This window comes from Artibeus jamaicensis, unplaced genomic scaffold (assembly GCF_021234435.1).
Source record: "Artibeus jamaicensis isolate MK-2021 breed Jamaican fruit bat unplaced genomic scaffold, CSHL_Jam_final contig_466, whole genome shotgun sequence".
Taxonomy (NCBI): domain Eukaryota; kingdom Metazoa; phylum Chordata; class Mammalia; order Chiroptera; family Phyllostomidae; genus Artibeus; species Artibeus jamaicensis.
Window position 1 is genome coordinate 21342376 of NW_026521844.1, and position 26725 is coordinate 21369100.

The window sequence follows — 26725 nt, forward strand, 5'->3', positions numbered from 1 at the left end:
GACTACAGGGGGGCAGGGGTGGTGGGGAGGAAGGCTTTGGATGAGGGTGACATTGATCCCAGGCCTTAGAGAATGAGGAGGAAGAGAAAGAACAGGGAGGCTAGGACCTATACCGGACATCTGGGCCGTGGTGAGCCGCCGCCGCTGTGATGCGCGGTCCATGTGAGGCAGCGTGGGAGCCGCAGTGGCCAACGTTCTGCCTGTGCATCTCCCTTCTAAAGCGGAATGTCTCTGAAGATAAGATTGATGAACCCCCTTCATAAATATCACTGGTTTTCATGGCTCTTTGGGGCTCTTGAGAGAATAAAGATTAATTTGGTTTTCAGAAAATTGGGAGGTTTGAATATTTTGTTGAAGCCAGAAAACCTCAAAGGCAATAAGCAAGGGGGGACCTCGGTCTGCAACAACATTGCAAGGCAAGGAAACGAGGGTTGGGAGCAGGGACTTCACTAGGAAAGACAAGCTACGTCAGTTTACCACACACCCTTTGTTCTTTGTGCCCCTCGCAGCTTCTCTGTGAGGTCTAGGAATCTTGAAATTCTTGGGCTTAAGTATTGAAGGGTCTTGGATTTTTCAGTGTCTTGACACTTGGGTACTTCCCTCTCATTTAGTATCAGTGTGGCAGACAAGCATCAAAGAAACACAGATCTTACAATCAGCTAGTGGAGAGGTGACACACATACCATGAAAAAGTAGGTGCAGGCGATCCCTGGCTGGCTCATTCAATATTTGATGGGATATGGGATAGGGGGCAGGAGGGTAGTAACATGGCTTTATTCCAGTGTTAAAATTCCAGACTCCCAGTGCCTAAGTGAAGGACCCAGAACCTCTCCTCAATTCATTTGCAACATTTAAACTAACATTAGCGCCTAGCACAGAATAAGTACTTGGTTTTTAGTTGTCAGATAACAGAGATGAATGAATCATCAATCAATCAATTGGACTGCATGGAATCAAAGATATTTATGAGAGTTTCTGGCCCCAAATTTGCTCTCTCTAACCTTGTCTTTAAAAAATTGAGACATTGGTACATGTGAAAGACATATGCTAATTGTTCTCTGACACAGAGCTTCCCAACCAGTGTACTCTGGACAGATTAATGCATGTATCATAGAAATTGATCAACTTGCAACGGATCAGACTCTGCAGCAGCGGGGGCTCCCAAGTCAGCTGCCTCAGGCCTGAGGATCCACAGAGGGCAGCATGATTGAAGAAGAACCTGAGGGTGTGCCCCGTGGTACCTACAAACCAGAAGAATAAAAGCCAGCATTGTCTGCTCTGACGGGCAACTCTGAGTCTCTAAGGAGGTACTACTCCTCCACCCAGATTTCTGTCTCAGCTGCCAACTGCAGAGAGTGGCTGATTGCTTTTGGACAACAGGAATGCACTGATGCAAAAAGTCATGCTCCAATTGACTGAAAAGTATTTCGGGTGTATCCAAAGTGCAGCCAGTGAGGTTTGTGGAGGACTGCCCATGAGATCCTGGTGGTAGTTTTCAAGTATCTTCACTAATATCAGTTACCTTTGTCATGGGGGGGACAGTGTACCCTTTTTGCGTAGTCTGAGCCAGCTTCAGTGTGACTGTGCTATAATGCAAGTACCATCTGCAACTGAAAATGTTTTTTATCACCATTTTGAAATATTTGATCTGAAAAGAATTTATTGCATTCACACCCCACCTACAAGTTACAAGAAAATACACTATTATATTTGATAATGGAAGTTAAAGAAGAGTTGTCAGAGTCTTTAAATGTAATTTCAACTGTTTTAAATATTTAGGTAGTAAAAAAAAGTGGCTCTAAATTTTTTATCATCTACTTTTGCAAATGGTTTCTCATCAACGATGACCATCAGGAATTTGAAGGGCTCATCATTAAGAAGTCTTGTCAGGAATCAGATGTCAGTCACCTCGAGCACAAAACCTTAATTAAAATTTTTTTTTGTCCACTGACAAAACTTCAACTTTTTCTTCAAATTTTGAAAATACCTGATTCATAAATTTTATCAATGTCAAATTTAATATTTAATATTTTTCTAATCTATTATTTTCTTTATCTTATGATTATATATTAAAATGAATCTCCAATATAATATTGTCTAGTGTGCCACACCAGTATTGTCACTGACCATGAGCAGCAGTATTGTCACTGACCATGAGCACCAGTAGGCAAGGAACCACCCCTCCACACCCGCACAAAGGAGGAGCACGTGCTCCAAGTCTCTGAGACTGGTTAGGACACTTGACTTTGCTGCTGGCCCCTTGAGAACTGTCTTCTGGTCTTATGATTTAATTCTTTACACTGGATTTATGTCACAGATCAGAAAGTTACTTCATTTTCAGGGTTTTAGATGTTGCTTATTAAGTTATCCAGGTGGCATGTGTAGGAGCCTTTCTGAATGCCTTATTCTCCTAATGGAGTGGTGGACCATGACATGAGTTTATTTTATCATCTAGTGAGAACTGAGCAACCTGCTGGCTCTTCTCTTTTCAGTGGCTTCCATTGGTGGTGATCTCAATTGCACTGGCGACTATTCTTAGGACACATTAGAACTGTTGAAGTTTAATATTAAAATAGAAAAATTACACAGAAAACAGGTAAAAATGTTAATCCCCTCTCATTGAAAATAACTTGATGTTACATGAAGATAAAAAAGTGTACTCACCCAAATTGATCTTTATACAGATTTTTCTTTTTCTTTCCTGTTTTTCTACCAACATTTAAAACAATATCTTTGCTGATGCCTACACATTGTTCTTGCCTGGTATAATTTTTTATAAAGATCCAGACCACTCCCCTACTCTCCATGTATATAAAAGTCAGGCAACTTAGGATCTGTACAGACCAATCAGCTGATTATGACCTGTGTGAACTGAAATGGTGTGAAGTATTAGAATCTCATGTAGCAATGTTACTTACTACAGAAAGAAAGAAGATTAAGCCTGGGAAGTTAAGGACATTGAAAGTATTGCCTCTCCCTAATGCACTGTTGGAATGAATGTAGACTGGTGCAGCCACTGTGGAAAACAGTATGGAATTTCCTAAAAAAACTTAAAATGAAACTGCCTTTTGACTCAGCAATTCCACTGCTGGGATTATATCTTAAGAGCCCTGAAACACCAATCCAAAAGAACCTATGCACCCCAATCAATGTTCATAGCAGCACAATTTACAGTAGCCAAGTCCTGGAAGCAACGTAAATGCCCATTCAGTAAATGAATGGATCAAAAAGCTACAGTACATTTATATAATGGAATACTATGCAGGAGAAAGAAAGAAGGAGCTCCTACCCTTTATTGCGACAGCATGGATGGAACTGGAGAGCATTATACTCAGTGAAATAAGCCTGGTGGTGAGGGACAAATACCATATGATCTCACCTTTAACCCTAACCTAATCAACAAAACAGACAAGCAAGCAAAATATAATCAGAGACATTGAAATTAAGAACAGTCTGAAAATAACCAGAGGGGAAGTGGGAGGGGATAATGGGGGAAGTGGGGAAGGTTCTCAGGAACATTTGTAAAGGACACATGGACAAAACCAAGGGGGGGGGGATAGAAGAAAGGGAGGGAGGTATGGCTTGAGTCGGGGGGTAATTGTAGGGGGTAAATGCAGATAACTGTAATTGAACAACAATAAAATAATTTTTTTGAAAGAAAGCCTTGTCTTCTACTGTACCTAGAAAAGAATTTTAAAATAATTTTCATATACATGGGTCAGATAACAGACTTGGGGAACACTAAAGGAAGCACATTATCACATTGTTTCTTCCACAGTGTCCCTCAATACAGGACCATACTAATATTTTCCAAATACCTGTGTCTCAGCTTTGTCTGTTTTCAGAACCACTAGTTCCTCAGGTCCTTCCTCTTCTTCTAAATTATGAGCAATATTTGTCCTTTTATATATATGGTATATATTAAAGAGAGAAATTGGCAGGGGTGCTTATATAGTTATATTTTTTAGGAATTTATTTACTTTTCTTAAAGTGTAGTTGACATACAATATTATATTAGTTTCAGGTGTACGATATGGTGACTCAGCACTTACAAAGCTTATGAAGTGGTCACCACAGTAAGTCTGGTAACCACCTGAAGTTATGATGATATTATCAACTGTGTTCTCTGTGCTCTGTATTATGTCCCTGGAACTTATTTATTTCATCACTGAAAGATTTTACTTCTTAAACTCCTTCAAGTGCACCACTAATTTCTTCTGTTACTCTGAATAATTAGAAATGAACTTCACTATATCTTATCTTTAGCACCTGTCTACCTGGGCTCTTCTTTCAGATTACATTCGCTTTGAGGATGTGTGCTTATCACTGCTTGTATCTCTTTAAGAAATCTAGAAACCAATGAGTATATTCATGAGTATTTTCATTAGTATATTCTAATGAAAATAACAGATGCTTACCCTACTCGGTTCTATTTTATTCAATAAAACTTGACCTTAAAAGATATATGAACAGGTTAGGAGTCAACAGACTGGGAACTGGGAGAGCCCTGGATTCCCGAGTCTAATTTTCGTGCTAATTTGCACTGTGATTTTTGGTAGATTTTCACATTTTCCAGTTTGTTTTTCTTATCTGTAACATTACGGCATTTGAGCTAGATGGTCTCTAAACTGTCTGTCATCCTATAGTTCTGATAAAATTCTGTATTTCTGCAAAAATAAATTATTATAAACCTTAAAATATCTTTGACTGAGCCCGGATTAAATTGAACATTGAAACCTGAGTCTTCAAGTCACTTTCTTTAAAAGCAGGAAACTCGAGGGCTGTCTCAGCTGTTGACAGAAGTGCTTTGAGAATGGGAGATGGGGCAATTACTAGCTTATGTTTAAATAGGAAATGGAGGAGGTTGGTAAATGTTTACATATCATCATTTACTACAAAATGTATATAAATGTGTACGTACCTGTGTCTAGCCATTAAAAATCAATGGGGTATATATCTCAATTAGTTTACTAAAAGGGACAGATACATTTTTCTATAATATTAATTTTTTTATTTTAACAGTTTCAAAGTCAGTTGGTTTATATACTTGCAATTATATTTATTATCATTAAGTGTATTTAATAAAAATATTTGTTGAAGAAAACTTTTTTGTTTATTTAAAATCTCAGTGTTTAACAGAGGAGATTATGCATGCTCAAAAACTGTGATAATTAACCTGCTATGACCTTACCAATTTTTCTTAATCACCTCAACTAGTACCAAAACTGTATATGTTCTCTGTGAATGAGAACACATCTTAGGCTTCTTACAAGTAATATAAATGTTTAACAGATTAACTTTAAAACTTAAGACATAGTATTTGTTACAATTGTTACTAAATAATCTAACAGTCATTGCAACCTGTTTTTGAAAACTGAGTAACCAAATGTTTTTTTCTTTTTCTTTTCTTATAAAAAGTCTCATGTTTGATGACATAGGTTGTGGAGCATTTTTTCATATGCTTCTTCACCTTCTGTATATCTTCTTTGGTGAGGTATCTTTTAATGTTTTTGACCCACTTTTAATAGGTTTTCTAACTTTCTTATTGATGATTTTTAAGAGTTTCTTGTATATTTTGGATAACAGTCCTTTCCCATATGTCTCTGCCAATATTTTCTCTCTGTTTGTGGCTTGTCTTTTTATCCTCCTGACAGTTTTTTCCCCAGCAGAAAATTTTAATTTTAATAAAGTTTAGCTTATTAATTTTTTTCTTACATGGATTGTGCTTTTGGTGAGAGAGCATATGAAATACATGTGCACTTCATGTATTTAATATATAATAGTTTTTAAAATAAATGCAAGCATTTGCCACTTCACTTGAGACTGAAGGTGTTTAAAGTGAATTTCTTTACTGTTGTTCAATTGCAGTTGCTGTACTACAGTTGTCCCACTTTTTCCTCTTTTGCTCTTCCCCTGCCCCACCCCCTCCCACAGTCAATCCTCACCCCATTGTCCATGTCCATGAGTCCTTTATACATGTTCCTGGACTTGACCCTTCCCCTTCTTTCCCCTGTTACCCCCTTCCCCTATCTGTTTGGTCACTGTCAGTTTGTTCTTTATTTTCATGTCTCTGGTTCTATTTTGCTTGCTTCTTTATTTTGTTGATTAGGTTCCTCTTGTAGGTGAGATGATATGGTATTTGTCTTCCACTGCCTAGCATATTTCACTTAGCATCATACTCTCCAGTTCCAACCATGTTGTCGTGAAGGGTAGGAGTTCCAAAAAATTCTCTTTTCCATCGTTGTCAATCATTATAAATTAAACACGTATTGCCATGTAAATCAGTGCTTCCCATACACTGAATTAATATATTTTTGTTTGGAAAAGGTTGAATTGATTGCAATCTCCATCACATAGTGGCATGTAATATAAGTAAAAATGTGTTTGAAGTTGACCTTCCAACCAGGTCATTAACTTTCTGACTGCAGCGTTATCTCAAGCTTACCATTGTCTTTCAATTATTTTAGATACCCCAGAAAATAATTTTCCCCTTGACTTCAAACACCAACCTTGCACTCAGCGAATCTAGAGCTTCACTGATGAACAGAAAACCTAGAGGTGGTCTACTAAGAACCTCTTTTTTGTAATTGTCTTTTTTCTTATCAACTTGCTTCTTCAGAGAATTGTCACAGTAGTGCCTCAGCCCCTAACCATTGATCCCAATTATTTGATTTAGAGGTGGGCATACATAACGCAGGCCAGGTCAGAGTCACTCCCCTCTGAGAGTGTTTGTCTTTGGGCTGAGAACAGGGTCATTGTCTCTGTGAAGGATGAAAACCTCATCAGTGTCAGCAGCCATGTTCCCCAAAGTGGGGAGAAAGATGGTCTATTGTAAGAGGAGACCGAAGCCAGTTTCAAAGCGAGGCAGCGGGAGGAGGTGGCGGGCATCCTGACTCTCAGGTCCTTGATTCCAGCTATTCTGGGAGCCAGTTACAGTTTTGCTGTTCAATTATTTTATAAGATACTTATTTATTCTTCTAATATAGTCTCATATTATTTAAGTCTTCTGAGATTTTTGTCACTGATATCAAATAGGACCTAAAACATCTTCTTTTTATTACCTTGTATCTCATTACCAACAGCATCTAGGGAACTAGTCTGAAATGCCATATTATTAAATGCCATGATATTATATTATATCCATGGTCTCTTCAGAATGAGTTCAAGAGCAAAGCTGCAGATTGTAAAAACTAGTGTACCAATTATTTCTTATTTATCAGTAAGTTCATAATTTGGAATACTGAGTTAACTTGGAATAGTGTATATGCATACTCACACATAAGGAAACATACAGATATGGATGTGAATCTAAGCATCTCTTTAGGGGTAAGAAAAATATGTTAGAAGTGGAAGTTTTCTTAGCTATCATCTAATTCTCATTTTTTCAGATGGGTAAACTGAGGCAAGGGTAGACAATTGATTTATAGTAATTAGCAGTGCAACCATGTTTTCTTGACTTCTGAAGCAATTCTCTGTGAAGAAAGTACCGACCCGCTGTGTGACCTTTCTCTTTAGGTCTCCGTTTGTCCTCTGTAAGCAGAGTGGGTTATACCAGATAATCACTGTGATTCACTCCAGCCCTAATATTCTATGACTCAATGATTTCATGGTGCACACGATCATTATACAGTTTGTGTCATGCCAGAGGTCTTTGATTTTGTTTGAAAATCTGGGTTGAAATTCTACTTAGAAAAGAGGAAGAAAAGACTGAGCGATGGGAAGAGCTGGGTCAGAAGGACAAAAGCCCAGAAGTGATACAAAGAGCAAAATTTAATGGATTTATTCACTGGCAATTTACAAATGGAATCTTCATTGCCATTTACATCAGGCTTGCTAACAGATTTTGCTATTTACTCTTTCACATTTAGTCTATGCACAATGTTTTTCAATTAAAAATATATTAGATTCCGGTTCGTAAAGCAATTCAGTGAAGAGCACTTACAGTGTTAGCCTCAAAGATGAAGGGGATGAAATGGGTTATATTTTAAAAGGCTTAGCTATAAAGATACTATTGAACTAGTCATATCATAAAGCAAGTTTTAGGGAGACTATTAACAATAATGTACTTCTGGGTAATGTAAAAATTTCTATGACGTTTTAAGAAAGACAAATTCAAACACACTCATTTTATTCATAGATTTTGGTTTGATTTTAATTTCTAGGCGTTTCTACCTGTGTGTCCTTGAGCAATTTACACAATCCTTCTACAACTCAACTTTCTTTTGTATAAAATGGAGACTCCTTTTATGATTAATTCAAAGGACTGTGGCGTGTATTAAGTGAGAAAATACATAAAAAGAGCTTACCGCAGGACTTGGCATGGAGCAAGTTCAGTGGCTGCGTTGAGTAGTGGGCTCTGTTGAAATAGGCCATTTAAACTGTAGGCAGATCTGATAAAATGGAAAATCTTCAGGCAAGGTGGACTTCAGGTTTCTGTTTGCATATCCATAAATACATAATCCTGTTAAATCAAGCACATGAGTCTTTAACAATGAATGGGAAAGTCTCAGTAGAAACATATATTTTTGTGTTTTTTTTAATTGTTATTTATTGCTTTTAGAGAGAAAGAGGGAGTGGGAGAGAGAAAAAGAGAAAGAGAATTTTGTTGTTCCACTTATTTATGCATTCACTGGTTGATTCCTATATGCTCTGACCAGGGATTGAACTTGAAACCTTGGTATATTGAGACAACACTCTAACCAACTGAGCTACCTGGCCAGGGCACAAACATATATTTTAGATAATTAAAAATAGCACTTATTATTTATTGAGTGTGCAGTCTACAGTACTTTCAGTTATAAATAAAAGTGTGTGTGTGTGATTTTGATTTTTTTCCTGTTCACTAAATAACCATGTTGTGATTTTCAGTCTTTAGATGATGAAACTGATTTAGAGACCCGATGTTTTCCCAGAGCGAGTTGGTGTTGGTAGTAGCACGTGAAGTCAGATTTTCTGACTGCTTCTGGTATAGTGTCATATTTAATGCACATTTACCAAGCACTTACAAGGAACAAAGCACTGTGATGGGCACTAAGAGGGATACATTGTGATGTGTGTCCATTGTCATCTCATCCAGCACTTCTCCTGCCAACTGTACGTCATAGGAACTTCCCACAGCTGTCTGAGAACTGCTGATAGTCACCACACTCTAAGCACCGGGTGACTGTGAGGGCTTCCATGTTAACCTCTGTGTCATCGGTCATGGGCGAGAAGGAGAGAGAGGATATGAATCTGTGCATGTAGTTGTATTGTGTTTACTCTGAGGATAAGGGAGACGTGATGCTGCCCAATTCAAATCCTCTTCCTGAGAATTCGTGCCTATAGGAGAGGAGGTCATCTGGGTGTATGGACTTAGCAGGGAGCATTTGGGGAAGGGCTGCCGTCCCAGTCGGCCACTGAGGACAGGAGAAAGCCTGGCTGAATGAGAGAGAAAAGCCAAGGGACATTCCGATGCCAGTCGAGATGTGAGACAGGAAGAGTCCTGGAGGTGACTTTCTGGTGGTTCTTGAGCCAACCGTGTTCTGTCTTGGTGTTTCATGATGCACTCCATTTGTTACCATAACTCTCCCTGTCTGGTTAAATTAGTTAGAAATATGTTTTTGCTGTATGTAGTAAAGATTTAGGATTAATACCAACACCAAGATTAAAGACATGAGGTCTGCTCCTGTGAGGAAGAGACCAACACTAGCAGTTTCCGAGTGACATACCAGGCTAATTGTCAGAGAGGTACCGGGAAGCTCGTTGTGCGGCAACCTCTGGAGCAGCGCTCCCGTGGGTTCCGGGTCAGGATCTCTGCACGACGGCCTGCAGAGCCGTATTTTAACACGGCTTGTGGTGGTTCTGATTCACATCTGGCAGAAGTACTTTTGTCCATGTTTGGGGGCCATGGCACTGTCACTTAAAGCTGGTACAGGTCTTATCAGTTGTACTGCATCAGCTATATTGCAGGTTGAGCAGGGATTAGATGATAAATTAACCATTTCTCCTATGCAGTTACTATCTCTTCCATGTGTTAGAATGAGGAGAGGAGAAAAGGCAATGAAGTCAGACTTGGGGACGAAGGGTTGGGTGGAGAACGGGGAGGAACTGAAAATCAGCATGCAAGTGTGACGCAGGAAGGGAGTGGGGAGTGGTGAGCAGAGGGAGGGGGCTCTCTCCTGCCGGACTCACAGGGGCAGCTGCAGTACGAGGCACGTCTGGCCAGAAGCCAGGGGGAAGGATAGGTGGAGCTCGAGCTCTTCTGGTGGAAGAAGTCATCTTCATATCCTGACCTGGACTCTCTGGGAAGGTAGTTCATACCTGATCTTTTCCTCCTTATCTCATGGGCTATGGCACGATGGGCACCTGGGGAAGAATTATGTACCGCCTCCAAAGTGACTCTGCTGTAGTTTATGTTTATCTCGACATCTTGCAGACATGCAGGCCGTCAGTAATTTATGGGGCAGCTTTAACCACAATCAAGCTTCAGGGACACTCCTGTGAGAAGCTTTTCCAACTGAGAAACACCAGCAGTTCCATCGATCTTCCTAACACCCTAGAGGTGAGTGTGAGAACAATAAAAACGGTCCTGGGGGTGGAGTGGAGAGAAGGGATGGCATAATGATTCTCTAGAGTTGTTTCCTGGCTTTGCCAAAAAGCATTACTGGGAAATGGAAACTGGGTGTGGTTCAGTTCTCAGTAATTTTGGATGCCGTTGCAAGAAGAACACTTCGAGATTACCCAGTCCTTAACTTCCTGAGCCTCAGAGAAGGGAAGAGGCCTATCTAGGCTCACACACCTATAGGTGGCAGAGCCAAGTCGAGAAGTTACATCTCCAACACCGAACTTCGTACTCAATACATGCTCCACAGACAGCACGGCATCGTTCTGTGTGCCCCAAACAAAACTGAGTAAATTTACTGTGAGTAAAACTCACGACTGTGTTTAAGGCATGAGAAGACAGCCAACGTGACAGGCAAAATTATGACAATAATTGTATTAATCAGCCTGGCCTACAGTAACAAAAATATCACAGCCCAGGTGATTTAAACAAAGAAATGTAGTTCTCACAGTTCTTGAGGCTGAGGAAGTCCAAGATCCAGCTGCCAGTCAATCGGGTTGCTGGGAAGACTCTCTTCTTGGCTTGCAGGCAGATGGCCACCTTCAGAGCACTCTGCTGTCTTTTCTTATAAACACACCAAGCTCATTAAATTAGGGCCCCTAATTTGGTTATGACCTCACTTAACCTAACTACCTCATTATGAACTGGATCTCCATATGCCATCACTTTTGGGGGTTAGGGCTTCAATATATGAACTTTGGAAGGACACAGTTCAGTCCATAGCAATAATCATCTTCAAGTGTAAAGATGATTATTGCTCATCCTTCTGTCTTTCCACAGTGTCCCAAGGCCACGCTGATGATTTAGGTGGAGGCAGGTACCTATTCTCACTGCTAATAACAAAATGTTGCTTTTGAAAGAAAAAGAGGAAGCAAAAATATCTATCAATAATGGTACCTTTTGTCTATTTTGGTTTCTGTGGTGGTTCCTTATGACACCAGGAAAGGTCTGTAGGAAAAATTAACTCAGTACATGTCATCTAATACTGATAACTGTCTTTGAGAGGTATATGCAAATGTCAATGTTAGTTGACTTGAGCTGAGGCGTTCAACTGCTGAGAAGTCTTACAGATTCACAATCTTTTATCTGCAATTCCAAAATCCAGGATGCTCCAAAATCTTATTGTTTTCTAAAAATGTGCAGCAAACTCACTTGATGACAAAACCTGACCTGTCCTGATGTGAGACCATTTGTAGTCTTTTGTTGTCCCACAGTTGAAATCACTGTTGTGTTTTGCTGAAGAAATATTAAACCATTTGCTTATGGGTCCTGTCCCAGATCCTGCTGAGGTATTTGTAATGTATTAAGAATGAAACTGAACTATCCTTCTAAAATGCAAAAGAGTATAAATTCTTAAAACACATATGACTTCAAAGGATTCAGATAGGGAAATTAGAGTTCGTAGTAAAGTAAATCTTCTCCAAGGACTGGAATTATGCGTGATATGGTGCAAGGTTAAGTAGAAGTGATTGCCCAAAGTTCCCAGGAAATGAGTGGTTGCCGAAGCCATCAGAATGGGGATGGGTGAGAAGGTGACCGAGTTCTGCAGAACTGGCAATTCTCCATCTGCCTGACTCCGATTACTGCAGGTGGGGTCATGGAATTCTTCAAATGAAAATTTTAGGTCAAACTCTGTGGATCTATATCATATAGGATTCTGAAGAAGAGAGCCATGGTGATTTGAAACAGCAAGAGGAAGCAATCATTTCAGCAATTTGGTGACGTGTCTCTTCTGGCACGTTGGTCTCCAGGGACAAGTCTGCTTTCTGCTCTTTCCTTCTTATTCATCTTATCATGTTGGAACTTGGCCAAATCACTTGGTCTATGTGTCTCCTTTACTTTCATCTTAGCATAGATGGTGTGAATAGCTTTCCTTATCATGTTCTGGATCAATACATAAAATATTTTTAAAAGATTTCAGTTTTCACATAGGTCTTGTTTGGAAGGTTACTTGATAGCATCACCTCTGGTTCAAGTGGAGAGACTTCTGGGTGGGGGGGCATCAGGAATCATGATATCACTTTCAACCTTGGTATTAATTTCCAGTGTAACCTTGAGCATGTCACTCGCTCTCTCTGGACTTGGTTCCTCCTTTAGAAAACAAAAGGCTTGGAACTAATAGTCTCTGAGGTCTCTATTATGGTTAATGATAAACTTGCAAATGATAAAAAATCATATTCATTATAGTGGGACCCCATTTTGTTTAGCAATTTATAATTTATAGACAACTTTCACATCCATTAAGTTATTGGATACTTACAACAAACCTATTAGTCCATGGGACAACTAGGCATTAATGTTCCTTTCTGAAGAAGTTCAGAGAGAAGGGAAGTGACTTGACCAAGGTCACAGAGAAAACTAGTTCTAATAAAGAGACGGCCAGAACAGACCTTCTGACTCCCTAACTGCCCAGCAGGTATTTTTTCCACTCCGTCTCACTACTTCACTAGTTTTGAAGATGCTTTGCTCAAGAGCTTCAAGGAGATACACGCACACTTGTTTGTTTACATCAGAGGGCAGCATTACTTATGACCAGTTAAAGGCAGAAAAATTGCTTCTACCTTATTTGGATTTTATTTTATTTTTTATTTTGATTTTTTCCTAAAATATCATTTTTTAAATATATTTTATTGATTATGCTATTACAGTTTTCCCCATTTTCCCCCCTTTGCCCACCTCCACCCAGTACTCCCCTCTTCCTTCCTGCAATCCCCACCCTTAGTTCATGTCCATGGGTCATGCCCATAAGTTCTCTGGCTTCTCCATTTCCTATACTGTTCTTAACAGCCCCACGTCTATTTTACACATACAAATTATGCTTTTTAATCCCTGAACATTTCCCCCCATTCACCCCCTTCCCTCTCCTAGTTGATAACCCTCCAAATGATCTCCATATCTATGATTCTGCTACTCCTCTGGTCATTTGCTTAGTTTGTTTTTTTTAGATTCAGTTGTTGATACTTGTGTATTTGTTGCCATTTTAATGTTCATAGTTTTGATCTTCTTCTTTTCTTAAATAAGTCCCTATAACATTTAATGCACTAAAGATCTGGTGATGATGAACTCCTTTAGCTTTACCTTGTCTGGAAAGTACTTTACCTGCCCTTCCATTCTAGATAATAGCTTTGCTGGATAGAGTAATCTTGGTTAAGGTCCTTGTTTCTCATCACTTTGAATACTTCTTACCAGTCCCTTCTTCCTGCAAAGTTTCTTTTGAGAAATCAGCTGACAGTCTTATGAGCACTCCTTTGTAGGTAACTAACGTCTTTTCTCTTGCTGCTTTTAAGATTCGCTCTTTATCTTTAACCTTTGGCATTTAATTATGATGTGTCTTGGTGTGGTCCTCTTTGGGTGCAGCTTGTTTGGGACTCTTTGTGCTTCCTGGACTTGTATGTCTACTTCTTTCACCAAATTAGGGACGTTTTTTTTTTATTATTTTTTCAAATAAGTTTTAAATTTCTTGCCTTTCCTCTTCTCCCTCTGGCATAGCAACCTTATGATTTGGATGTTGGTATGTTTAAAGTTTTCTCAAAGGCTCCTAAGCCTATCTTTTTTTTTTAATTCTTTTTTCTTCCTGCTATTCTGATTGAATGCTTTTTCCTTCCTTGTGTTTCAAATCATTGATTTGATTCTTGGCTTTATCCTCTTCACTATTCCCCGTACATTTTTCTTTATTTCATTTAGTGTAGCCTTTATTTCTTTCCTTATGTTTTTGTTGTACTCAGTGAGTTCCTTGAGCACCCTCATCACCAGTGTTTTGAATTCTGCATCTGATAGGTTGGTTTTGTTCATTTTGTTTAGTTATTTTTCTGGAGTTTTGTTCGGTTCTTTTATTTGGGCCATATTTTTTATCTCCTCAATTTGGCAGCCCCTCTGTGTTTGCTTCTGTGTATTGGGTAGAACTGCTTTGACTCCCTGTCTTAGTAGTGTGGCCTATTATAGAAAAGGCACCTGTAAATTCTGTGAGGTGAAGCCTTAGATATTCACCAGGGCAGGGCAACACACTTCACTGTTCTGTGACTCTGTGTGAGGGGAGGGCTTGGAAAGGGGACTGTGCCACTGACTGGCTTCTGGAGGTTTGCCCAGCACTCACCCCTTTTCCAGTCACTTCACTCACTTCCAGTATGTGACTGGCGCCCTTCCACCTGTTGCCCTAGTGGTGAACCCCAGAGTAGGTGGATTTGCGTATGTTCTAAGTCCATTCAGGCCCTTTAAGGCAAATCTCCTGAAAACCTAGCAGTTTCTTTCACCACCCCAACCCCTCTGGTTTTTATAGCCAGAAGTTATGGTGATTTATCTTCCGAACTCTGAAACCCTGGGCCATATGCAGTGTGGCCTTGGCTGTGACTGCTCGCTCCCAAGGTATCCCTGCCAATTTTTTCCCACAATATGTGAATGTGGGATCTTTTGTTCTACTGCCACTGCTGCCTCTCCATGCTCCATGCCTCTCCACTTATCTCTGTGACTCTGCCCCTCCTACCCCACTGGATAAATGTGGCTTCTTTAAATCCTTGGTTGTCAGACTTCCATGCAGCTCAATTCTCTGATGGTTCTGGGTGTTTTTTGTTTTGAGATCTAGTTGTAATTCTTTCTCTGGTTGCTGAAGGAGGTGAAGAGCATCTACCTATGCCGCCATCTTGACCAGAAGTCCCCTTCTTTGGATTTTAGTTGTTGTTGGCACCAGGCTCAGAGCAAGGGCTTAGGTAGTTACAGGTGATGTTGAGAGGGACTGAGTGTGACCACGCCAATGAAATTCTTAACCAGAGCACACTGGGAGAAGTTGAAGGAGGCAAGGAAGCTCAGTGTGGGATGAGGCACCATGGTCAAATGGAGATGTTGGTGCATTTCCAGGAAAACACTGTGACTTGTGTCTTGTCCCACAGTTTTCTAAAGCCTAGTGTGGGTCTAGAATTAATATTATTATTTTTTTTTACCTTTTGACTGTATTATATTTGGGGAGTAAATAGCCTGGAAATGTTTTAGCTTTTGTAAGTCAAGATACTGGTTTTTCTTGTTAGCTGACAAAATGTTGGCAGGTGCAATTTCAGAAGTGTATGAGACAAACAAGCAGAAAGAGGGGGTCCTACCTGGGCCTGCTTTTTTCATCTGTAAATGAGCCTGCATTTGCATTCAAGGCCACACCTGACTGGGCTTTCTCTGACACCAATTCACTGTACACTCTACTCAGAAACCCAGCTTCTCTCCTGCCCACAAGGCAATCGGACTCCACTTAGGCTTCACTTAGCCCTTCTCATCTTGATTTGTTTTCCTCGTGATTCTAATTTTCTCCTTGTTTTTAAAGCCAGTATGAATGCCCTGAAACTTTCCCTTCACACTGTAACTGGCAGTTGGCGCTCCTTTCTAACCTACCAGTCCCTTGCAAATAACATGCAGCCTGATGTGCGGTTGATCCTTACAATTGTTCACCTTGTATTATAGTTGTTTGTTACATATTTCATGGGGTAGCCTGACTGGGGTCCTTGATGACAGACACATCACCGTGCTCTGTCCCTGCCCCAGGCCTGTGCACTTGCACTTACCTCATGGTAAGGGAAGAGCTTAATAAATATCTGAATGGAGGGATGAATGAGTTCTAAGACCCCCTGTAAGACCAACTTCCTATGATTTAAAGCAACATAGTATCTGTTTAAAAACAGTGTTACCAAGAATCCATTTATAAGTAAGATACTTTTTACAAAGTTGTAATTGAGACTTATCAAATCAAACACTGTTCTGGCTAAATTATTGCTGTTTCTTTAAAAGGAAATTCACTTAAAAGTAGGTGCCATGTCATAGAAAAAATGCTGCCTGGGGATTTTCCCCCAGAAGAGTTAATTTTGAGATCATGTTATGTTCCTTACTAGTTGTGTGACTTTAGATAAGTCACGTTACTTTTGTGAGTCCAATTTCTTCCACCTGAAGAAATGGGTTCTCAGGGCCACTGGAAGGAGTTGATGTGATAATGGATGTGCAAGTTCTTTGCAAATGGAAAAGAACTCCACATTTAAAAAGGGTTATTATTATCATTATCATTATTATTATTTTAGCAGTCATTTCCATGGAACATAAATGCAGTCTCTGGAGCTTCTTTGAGCCTCTAAGTGTACAGATTGTGTTTAGAAGTTTATATCATGCCCAGTATGCAGTTGAGTAACAGCTAATCAATGCTAATAGCCTTGGGTCTTTATTTACAGAGTGCCCTTCCTCTGAGCTCAAGAGCCGTTAAAAGCTGGATATATCATTCCTCAGACAATTTCCATTCAGTCAGTCATTCAGTAAATATTTACTGTATGCCTACTATATATTGGGCAGTATTTTTGACAGTGACTGGGTGGCTGATATTGTTAATGCCCATTTCACTGCAAGAAACTGAAGATCCATAAAAGGAAAGGAACTTTTACAAAGCTGCATGCACAGACAGGGTGGATCAAGGGTCGGGGGCAGGGGTCAGCCCAGAGCTTAGGGCAGGTAGTGGCCTACATTGTGCTCCCAATAATTGTTTTATGAACCGAAGCTGGGCCCCTTTGGTTTGAGTCACAGATCTTCATCTGCAGCAAACTGGGCCTTTGCCTTATTTGCTCATAATGCGACATGATGTCAGTGGCTGAAAGGTGCATTATGTGACCCAAGGTACATAGGTTAGGTTTCTGAACTGCTTTGGTCGGTTCAATTTCAGACACTTTGAAAAGAAAAGTTTAAATGTAGCTATCGATGGAGAGAGATTTGCGTCTGTCCCAGAGCCGACTCCTGCAGAGCCTGCACCTGGCTGCAGACACATTTCACAGAGTTGCAATTTCACTTTTATCCTCCAGAGAGAGAATAGGCTCTTTTTTTCCAAGTGGAGGATTTTTAAGATGCTGGGATGAAAGCTCCCCTTTCATGTGCCGTGACTCAGAGAGCAGAGAGTCAGCAAGAACGTGGTAAGCCAGCCCAAGGTGCTATAAGGGGAGTATGAGGCATGTTTCCCATTTTCAGCATTGTAGCCTCTTAAAGGTATTTCCTATAGGGTCTCAGAACTAGCTTTTCTAGCTTTGGAATAGCCCGTGCAGTTTAACCAGAACAGGAGCATAGCACAGGTCATTGGTACCACTTCCAGCAATATGATTGTGGATAGTCCATTTGACATCTGTAGGGAATACTGACCTAGAGGAAGGCACAGAGACGATGGCACCTCTCTCCAAAAACTCAAAATGGGATGGTTCAGAATATATAAAAATAATTAGAAGGAGCCACTCAGTCAACACAGTTTCTGGGAGAATTTGTTTACTCAAATAATACAAAAAGTGAAATGGATTTGGTAGAACCAAAAAAAGGCTTTCCATTTTGTTCTATTTGTAGGATATAGTATTTGGGGCAGTTTTGTAGAAACTAAGAAGAATTTGAGGGGAAAGTTTTGTTCAACTGACATAAAATTTAAGTTATGCAAGATAAATATCAGTAAGTTCTAGAGATCTGCTGTGCAACACAGCACCTGTAGTTTAGTGTAGTAACATTGCATTGTGCACTTAAATGTGTGCTAGGAGGATAGATTTCATGTTAAGTGTTCTTACCCTCCCCCCCCAACACACACACAGCCCCCAAACAACAAAACCAGAGATTCAAAGAGAGTTTTGGAAGTAATAGCTGTGTTCATTACCTGGATTTGGTGGTGGTTTCAGGGGTGTACGCATATGTTCAAACTCATCAAATTACAAATTAAATATATGAAGGTTTATTGTGTATCAGTTATACCTCAGTAAAGCTATTTTAAAAAAAAGATTGGTTAGTGAACAATGCCCTAGGCACAGACAGGCAGAAGCTGCTCCTTGGCACTGGAATGGCTCCCTTAGGGCAGATTGGAGGGGGCAACAGGCAAATGTTATGGGAGAAGGTTCTTGTCAGTCACTACAACAGCCAGCTTCACTTCTGTTTCATTGGGTACACAATACTGTAAAAGTTTGAAAGTGCTATTTGGTAGCATTTAAAGAATACTCATCACAAACTAAATCCTTGATCAGAAGTTACTATTTTATGGTTCCCCCAGTCTCTCATTTGTCATAGATTTCTCTGGGAAACTGGAAATTTGGCCTCAGCTCAAATTATAAATTACATTAAAATTCCTGATAAATAAAGGCTTAGAAGAATATGAGGAGGGACCTTCAAAAAACTGGAATTATCTTCTGGAGGGTGGGTCCCTTGTAGAACAGGCTTCCCCTGCTAGGTGAGCACTCTAGGAACCCATCTGTATCAGTGTGCCAGCTGGCATTGTTGTGAGAGGCTGCATTCAGCTCCAGTGAATTTTTTTGAAGACTCTTTCAATGTGTTTGCCCACTTCATGATGGGTGATTTGCGGGTGCACCTGCCCACACTGTCTGAGTGCTCAGCAGTTTCTGAAAACAGCATGACCCCCCATGCCTCACCCTCCTTATTCACTGGATTTTTCCCTGAGCAACTTTTATTTGTTTCCTTAAATGAAAAAAGTCCTCAGATGGAAACAGTTTACTAATGTGGAAGAGATGAAATAGAGCAGAAGCACTAAAAGGCATCAAAATTGACAAGTTCAAAAACTGCTTGAGCAGTGGAAAAAACATCTCAATAGGTGCATTCCATCAAATGGAGAGAGTACTTTGAAGGTGACTGAAGTTGAAATGCAAGAATAAATAAACAATTTTTTTATAAGTAAATTCCTTTTTTGGGAGGGTCCCCGCTCCTATGGTTTTTCTAACCACTAATTTAGTGGGGATTTGGTATAAATACAATGCTTTTGGTAAAAATGGCCCTAGAAATTTGATAACCATAATGGGTCACTAGTTTTACTTGATAAATAATATATTGGCTTGAATGAGACCAAAAAAGAAAACTCCCCTATCTTCCTTTTGACTATATTTCTTTGAATCACAGAGTTACCTTTTTTCTTAGTTTACACATAAGTAAATAGATAGGTATATTTTTAGAAGTAACTTTCTCTTGTTCTTCACTTTATTGTGAAGATTGCAATAGATTGATTTCAATATTCCTAGTGATTTAGGAATTGATATTTTACCAAGTTGTATAGTTAACATCCAAGTAATGCATTCACTTTTAAGTATTTCTGTTTCAAATTTCTTAAGAAGTTCATCAAATGAATACATATACTTGTGTGCATGTATAGATCCACTCTTTTAAAAATACCCAGAGCCGCAGCCTAGGGGCACCCATAGTGCAGAATGTCGCATTGGGCCTGGCCCAGGGACGCAAGGAGAATGGATTCTACAGGGACTCTGCCAGTTACCAGCTTTGTGATGTTGGACAAGTCACATACCTGCTCTGGGCCTCAATTGTTTTCAGGACCGCCCCCCTTCCTGCCTTCAGGTAGTATTTACTGTTGTCTGTTAGGTGTGCTGCACTGTGGTAGATTTTGCACCTGTGATTCCACGGTGATTTTCCTCACAAAGGCTGAAAAGTCTGCAAGGCAAGTCCTAAGGTCACCCAGCAATGTACGTCATGAAAGAGGAATGAGCGGGATTCTGTGCACACCCAGGGTGAGGAGCACCAATCACACAGGAGGAAGCTCCCTGGAGGGGCTGGCCCCTGTGCTGAATTTTGAGGAAGCTATAAAAAAGGGAGCGTGAAGACTTCACAGGTGGAGAGAACAGCACAGATGAACGCACAGATATGTGACACAGAGTGACGTCCTTGGGGGAGTGACTTCCTTGGGGGAGTGACGGGAGATTGGTGGTTGAGAGAAGGATGAGCATGGGCTGAAGTGGGCCATGGGGCTGGGAATGTCGCGGTGAGAACACCACTGCTGCTCAGCATAACTACCCTTTGTTTACTGCAAAGAAAACGCAAGTTTAGCATATTTGTAGAGTTTAAAGATTGGCAAAAGTACTGTTGAGAGCCTAGGTTTTTTTTTAAGACCACGTTTAAAAAAGATTTTATTTATTTATCTTTAGGGGGGAAGGAAAGGAGAGAGGGAGAGACATATCAATGTATGCTTGCCTCTCATGTATCCCCTGCTGGGAACTGGCCTGCAACCCAGGCACGTGTCCTGACTGGGAATCGAACCATAATCCTTTGGTTTGCAGACCTGTGCTCAATCCACTGAGTTACACCAGCCAGGGCTAGAGAGCCTATTTCTCAGAAGTAAACAAGTATTAAAAAGATCTGGGGGCTAACTAAGACCTACTAACAATGTCAATGGCTAAGGGTATGGAATCGATGATATCCTCCCACGAAACAAAATTTTACAACTGGTCACTTGAACACTCACCAAAGTGCTCTGATAAACTAGTCCAAATATTAGCATATTCTTGAGAATAATAAGAGTTCCGCTGCTTGGCCTTATTTGTCCTGCTTTAGTTCTTCTGAGCATAGACAGTCAGGATATTTTTCATTTCTCGGCACAATTTCCTGAGCATTCAGATTAAAATAATTTTTCATGTTTGTTGTAGTGGTAGCATATTAAAAATTAAAAAGAAATAAATTGGAGAAAAAAGTTAAAGTTAGAAATTGCAATGAGAGAAAAGCATTGAGCTTCAGTTCAATGATTACCAATTCCAACCACACATGAAGTTCGACCACACTTGTTAGCCTTATTTACTTGTACCCTTGTGAAACTTAGGAATAATTATTTACAAACTTGAAGAGTTGTAAGGACTAAGTATAATATATATGAAATGGGTAGTATGTAGAGCAAGTGGTATTAATTGTACTACCACTTCTCAGGCTCCGTGCCAAGTGTTCTCTTGACCGTGCCTCCAGGGCAGGGCAGATGGGGAAGGTGAGCCAATGGGACTTCTGGGGGAGCAGAAGCCCTAGAACAGGTATAGTTGGAAGGGCTTTCTGAAGGTTGTTCTAGAACTTGTGGAGTTAAGAAAGAGAGATAAAAGCACAGCTGGGAGGTCAAATGTTGGATCTTGCATCATGCTGATTAAGGAGGTAATTAAATGCAAGTCTGATGGAAAGCTGGTGGAACGAGAGAGAGAACGATTTCAGTATAAAACTGCTGAGTGGATGAGGTCAAAGGATGAAGATGTAAATTTGCCCGTGGCCACAGTTTGTTTTGTGCAGTATCAACAAACTGGAAAGTCAAGGTTGTGCTTTCAAAGGAGTTGGGTTGAAAGGGATAGGTCTTGGGAAAGACATGTGTAAGATGCAGTCTTTGCAGCCAAAGAGCTCAGCCTGATGGATCAAATAAATGTGAAAACAGGAAATGCTAAATCCGAGGGAGAACATTCCCAGAACTTTAATGGAGGGAAACAAGTTACACTGGAGGGCCCTTTTGTTCAGGCAATTCCTCTGCTTCAACACTGTAGAAACTCTCTGAAATGGCCAAGGCCATTGGGGCAGAAATTAAAATTGGCCCCCCAGATAAGATAACAGTAATATTCTAATGGGAATCCTGAGGGTTATGGACCCATCTTCAATTCAGTACCTCTTTTCTCCTCATCTTCTTTCTACTCCAGCAACACCAGACTAGTAGCTGCACCTCAAATCCACTCTACGTCCTACTCCACTGAGAGTTTAATGCTAACCCTTGTGCTAGAAGTGGCTTTCTCTCTTCACTGGAAAGGCTTTTTCATCCTTCAAGGTTTTTTTCCCCTTCTACACCTGGTGAAGAAATGCACTATCTCTCCTGATCTCCTGTAGCACCACTTTATCCAGAGACTAGTGGCAGAAGATGTCCTACCTACCAAATGTATGTCCTTGAGGCATGTGCAAAGGCCAAACATTTAAATTCTGAAAGTAAGTAGTTGGGTTTCTAACTCTGAGCTCATTGGCTGGGTTTTTGGGCAGATTGTGGGGGAAACTTTGCCCACAAGTCCCCCGGTCCACCATGGATGAAAATAAAACTGCCAAGACATGATCTGCTTGGGGAGGAAAGGTGGTCAATCTCTCACAGGAGAAGGACCAAGAGCCTTTTCCTCAAGGGGCTTTTATTGGGTTTGTTTGCACAGGAATACAGGTAGTGATCAAACAACAGATACCATTCAAAGAACTATGAGGGCTTATTCTCAGTCAGGGTCAGATAGCTAAAGAGCCATAAAACTTCAAGGAACAAACTTCTTGCTTGGACGCTTATCATTTAAATGAGAGCATTCTAAACAAAGCAGGTTTCACAGGATTTTACATATTCTTTCTTAGGCCTGATCACCCGGAACCTGCTGTAGCCGGCAAAGAGCTGCACTACCTTCCTGGTCAGAGGTCTTTAGGCTTAAGTGGATTAGAGCCAGGAAGCACTTCTCCCAGAAGGAAATGGGGACTCAGGCTATATTGGAATAGCTGGGGGGCTAGGGTCCATCACTTCCTTTTTGCTGCAGCCCCCCAAGTTCTTCCTTCAGGGCCTCCTAAGTGATTGTGTCTGGCTTAGGTCACCCCTGCCCTGAGGGGTGTTACCCAGCACTGACTAACCGACCAAGTGTTGGGGGCAGAGATGGATGAAGCAGAAGCAGCACTGCTGCCAGAGACAAGCTTTGTCTCCTTAGTGGCTCACAGCTGGAGGTCGCTCACTCAGCCTTAGCCATGGGGGGCAGTTACAACTTCTGAAACCAGGCAGAGCGGTTCCCAACAGCAGATAATGTATCTTCTTGGAGCCTCGGTTCCCTACCAGTGTCAGTGTGGGGATTTAATTAGGTAGTACATACAAAGCACCTGCATAATGTTACAAAAATTAAGGTGGTTGTTAAAGTCAGTATATGGAATCCATAATATAAATAAATATAAATATAAACTCCAGATATCTTTAAATAGGTCTTAGGGGCTATCTTTCAGTTGAGAAGGAAGTATGATTTCCTTCATTATCACACTTTGATAGATTCTCTGATGCACAACGAGTCATTCTCCTCTCAGCAATTTTATGAGAGTTATAAAGTGGTGACATTTTAATCTTACTGGATACATAGTCTATAAAGGAAGATGCTTAACTTAGTTTTAAAACGTATTTGATTTTCTTAGTGTTGATATCTCTTCTGAATTCTGATTTTCAGTGTATAATTAAGAGGGATGAACTGTATTCATTGTTTCTCAATTTTATTTTTTGTTGCATTTACACTCTCCTGGTCCTCCATTCAGGGAATAGGTGATACTTGTATAACCCCCACCCTTTAAAATAATTAAGAAACAAAACTCAAGTGTAAGAAGGCATCATTGTTGGTGACTCTCCCCTTTCCATCAATGCTGCACCCAAAATCTTTGCATTCTGTACTTCTAAGACATTAGTCTTTTGGCAGTCTTATCTGGAGCAAATAATGCTGAGTGTAATAGTAGCAAATGATTTGGCATATGCATCAATGTGGAGATGAGTTTACAAATACTCAGTAATGTATCCCACAAGGATACATCATCTTTTTTAAATGTGCTTTTCTAACATACTTATGTTCAATTGGGAAAACACCACATTCATTATTAGAAAGGTAGAGAGGCTCTTTGTATTCTGGGAGGATTCTGGATAGATGATTGTTGTATTTAGCCAGGGAAGCTAACATTTCACTTAAGAGGCGGGGGGGGGGGACTATCTATTCAGGGAGAAAACCAAGAATCAAAGTATTTTAAGTTCCCTGCTTAAAATGAGAAATAACTGGGTCTCATTGACAGTCTGAAATGTCTTCCCTTTCAAAGGTGACTTTAGTTTTTGGAAAAGCCAAAAATTGCAGGGTGCCAAATCTGGGCTGTAGGGGGTTGACTCACCTGGGTGATTTGATGTTTTGCTAAAAAACTGCATGAGACATGATTGGGGCATTGTCGTGATGAAGCTGCCAATCATCAGTGCCCCTATCTGCAGCCTTCTGAATCATCTAAATAGATTCTATGGAGGAATGTTCAAGCTGAATGCAAAAGTTGATGCAGATTTGTTGCTCTGCTCATTCAGTCATTTTGAATGCAACAACCGCAAAGTACACATGCTCACTCAATGTCGTCTACCACCCCCAATGACTAGTACAGTGAAGTTGTTCCTGTTCATTCATGTACATTCTGGTCCACTTTCCTTGGCTTCCAGGTTACATCAATGTTGTAGAAACCATTCTTGTTATGTTAACAATGGCTGAACTTTTTCCCAGACAGACTGTATTCAGGAGTTGACCGTAAAAAATAAAAATCCATGGATTTGGCATTCATGCATTACTTTATCCAAATCATTTCTTCTTCCCTTGACTGAGTTACAATGCTGGTTCTCTTCATGGACATGTATAATGCCAAGCAGGGGGTGAAAAAGAAAAAAAAGTGAATAGGTTGTGAGAGAAAGGGGCATTGGAGCATGTGAAAAAAAGACTATTTGGGTAAGATTTTTAACTGTTCAGTGGTTGAATGGCATTAATAGGGCCTAGGAGACTGCTCCTTCTTCACTTCAACCTAGTCTCTGTTTTGTACTTAAGTGCTTTGTACTTCGTTAAGATAATGTTTAAAAGAACTAATTTTGAAGTCTAGAACTTCCAAGTTCTTATCCAAGAGTCTTACTCTCCATTGGCCTCATGCTTCTTATCTAACTAAAGGAGCCCTAGTAGTCCTTAGAGCTTTGACATTGGAGCCAAAAGGAATGTGGAATCTTGTGTGATAAACAAGGGCTAGCATGCTGTCTAATGAGGAGGATGCTGTGGTCCACATATACAAACTCCCAGCATTACTTAGGGCTGGAAGGAACTCACAGGTCATTTTCTCCAACTCTTTTCTTTCAAAGGGAAAAAACAGGATTAAGTCTCAACCCCTTCCCAATATCCTTTTTGTAACAACTATTAATTATTAACTCTTAATACCTTGCCATCCTCCAGCGAGAAGGAAAATAAATGTTTGTTGAATGAATTTGGAAAAGATTGGGTAGACTGCACGAAATGTTTGCCAGTCATAATGTATGGACCTAAATTTAAGATCAGAGGAAAAGCAATAGATATTTTAAATTGAGACAGACTTCAGGTGACTGAGCGAAGTGGTGGGGACATCAGCATCATGACCTCACTACCTCGGGATCTAGAACTCAGTACATAAGAGAACTCTCTGTGCGCAGCAGCAATCTGAGTTCCACCTCTAACTACAACCCTTGTGTTTGCTTTTCTTAACAGCTTGTCCAATAGAGTCATCTCAGAGGGGTAGAATGATTAAAGAGGAAAAAAGACAATGTAAAGGCTCTGGAAAATGCTTTTTTTAAGGATAGAAAATACAAAAATCCACTTGGCTTTTTTTTTTTTTTTAGTGAATTGTGGAATGTCAATATTATCAGCATTTGGTCATGATCCTCCAAGTTCCTGTTAATAATGCTTTGGGTTCATACATCTATGAGATCCATTGTGCCATTGCTCTCTCTAGATGTTGTTCAATTTCATTTGGCTGAAATTACTCATTAATTTTTTTCACTTTTTTAATAGAATGTTTTTTTATGGCATTAGCAATATGGCTAATTGCTTCATTTCTGCATTTTACTTTGCCTGGATAGCTGCAGCCACTCAGTGAATAGGAATTTGAATATAAACACAAACCAGAAAAAGTGTCACCCAGTAAGAGCACTGGTAGTGAAAAAAATCTTTGCTGTTATTCATCCTGCAAGTAATACACTTGAGGTACATCAATCAGGCATCCTATAGGGCACATTCTGGAGGTTGTTTATTGCTGGCAACACATTTAGTTAGTACAGTTACCATGTTTCAGTCCTGCAACAAGAAATTCCCATTGTGCTTACCAAGTGAAATGAATGGAGTTCTGAAATCACAGTTTGCAGTGTAATGCAAATAGGACAAATCCTCCCTACGAAGAATGCACAGTGTGCACACCATTATGGAGAAAGCTGTGAAGAAATGGCCACTAGGAGGCTTGGCTCCTAATCTTGTTTGTATCTTGCCACTTGACTTGGGCAAAGTTGTCTTTTCCCCACTGTAAGCCCCAACTAATTTTCACTTTTGTATAATGTTTAAACTAGAAGATTTATGAAGTTTCCTCTAGTTGTGAAACTGCAGTGTAAGCACTGTGAGTCCACAGACTACTGGTATACCCCAACACCTAGACTGGTGTCAGGCATATGGCAGATTCTCAATAAATATTTATTAAATGAATCAATGTCGACTTTGTAGAGCTACTTATGTATGTGCTACTTTTATCAGAAAAAATATCAAGCACCCATGTATTTGAAATTTGGGGCACGGAGACTAGAGGGTGAACAAATGTCTTTGTTGTGAATGT

The 26725-nt window shown here is 40.1% G+C and overlaps 1 protein-coding gene across 1 annotated transcript in view; it reads left to right on the forward strand.

The window, feature by feature from the left end:
- The first annotated feature begins 10305 nt into the window (after positions 1-10305).
- FGF12 (fibroblast growth factor 12) overlaps positions 10306-26725 on the forward strand; it is a 529784-nt gene continuing 513364 nt past the window's right edge. Inside the window, exon 1 of the mRNA XM_053667219.1 lies at positions 10306-10540. The gene's annotated coding sequence lies outside the window, so the exon portion shown is untranslated. The remainder of the gene's footprint in view (positions 10541-26725) is intronic.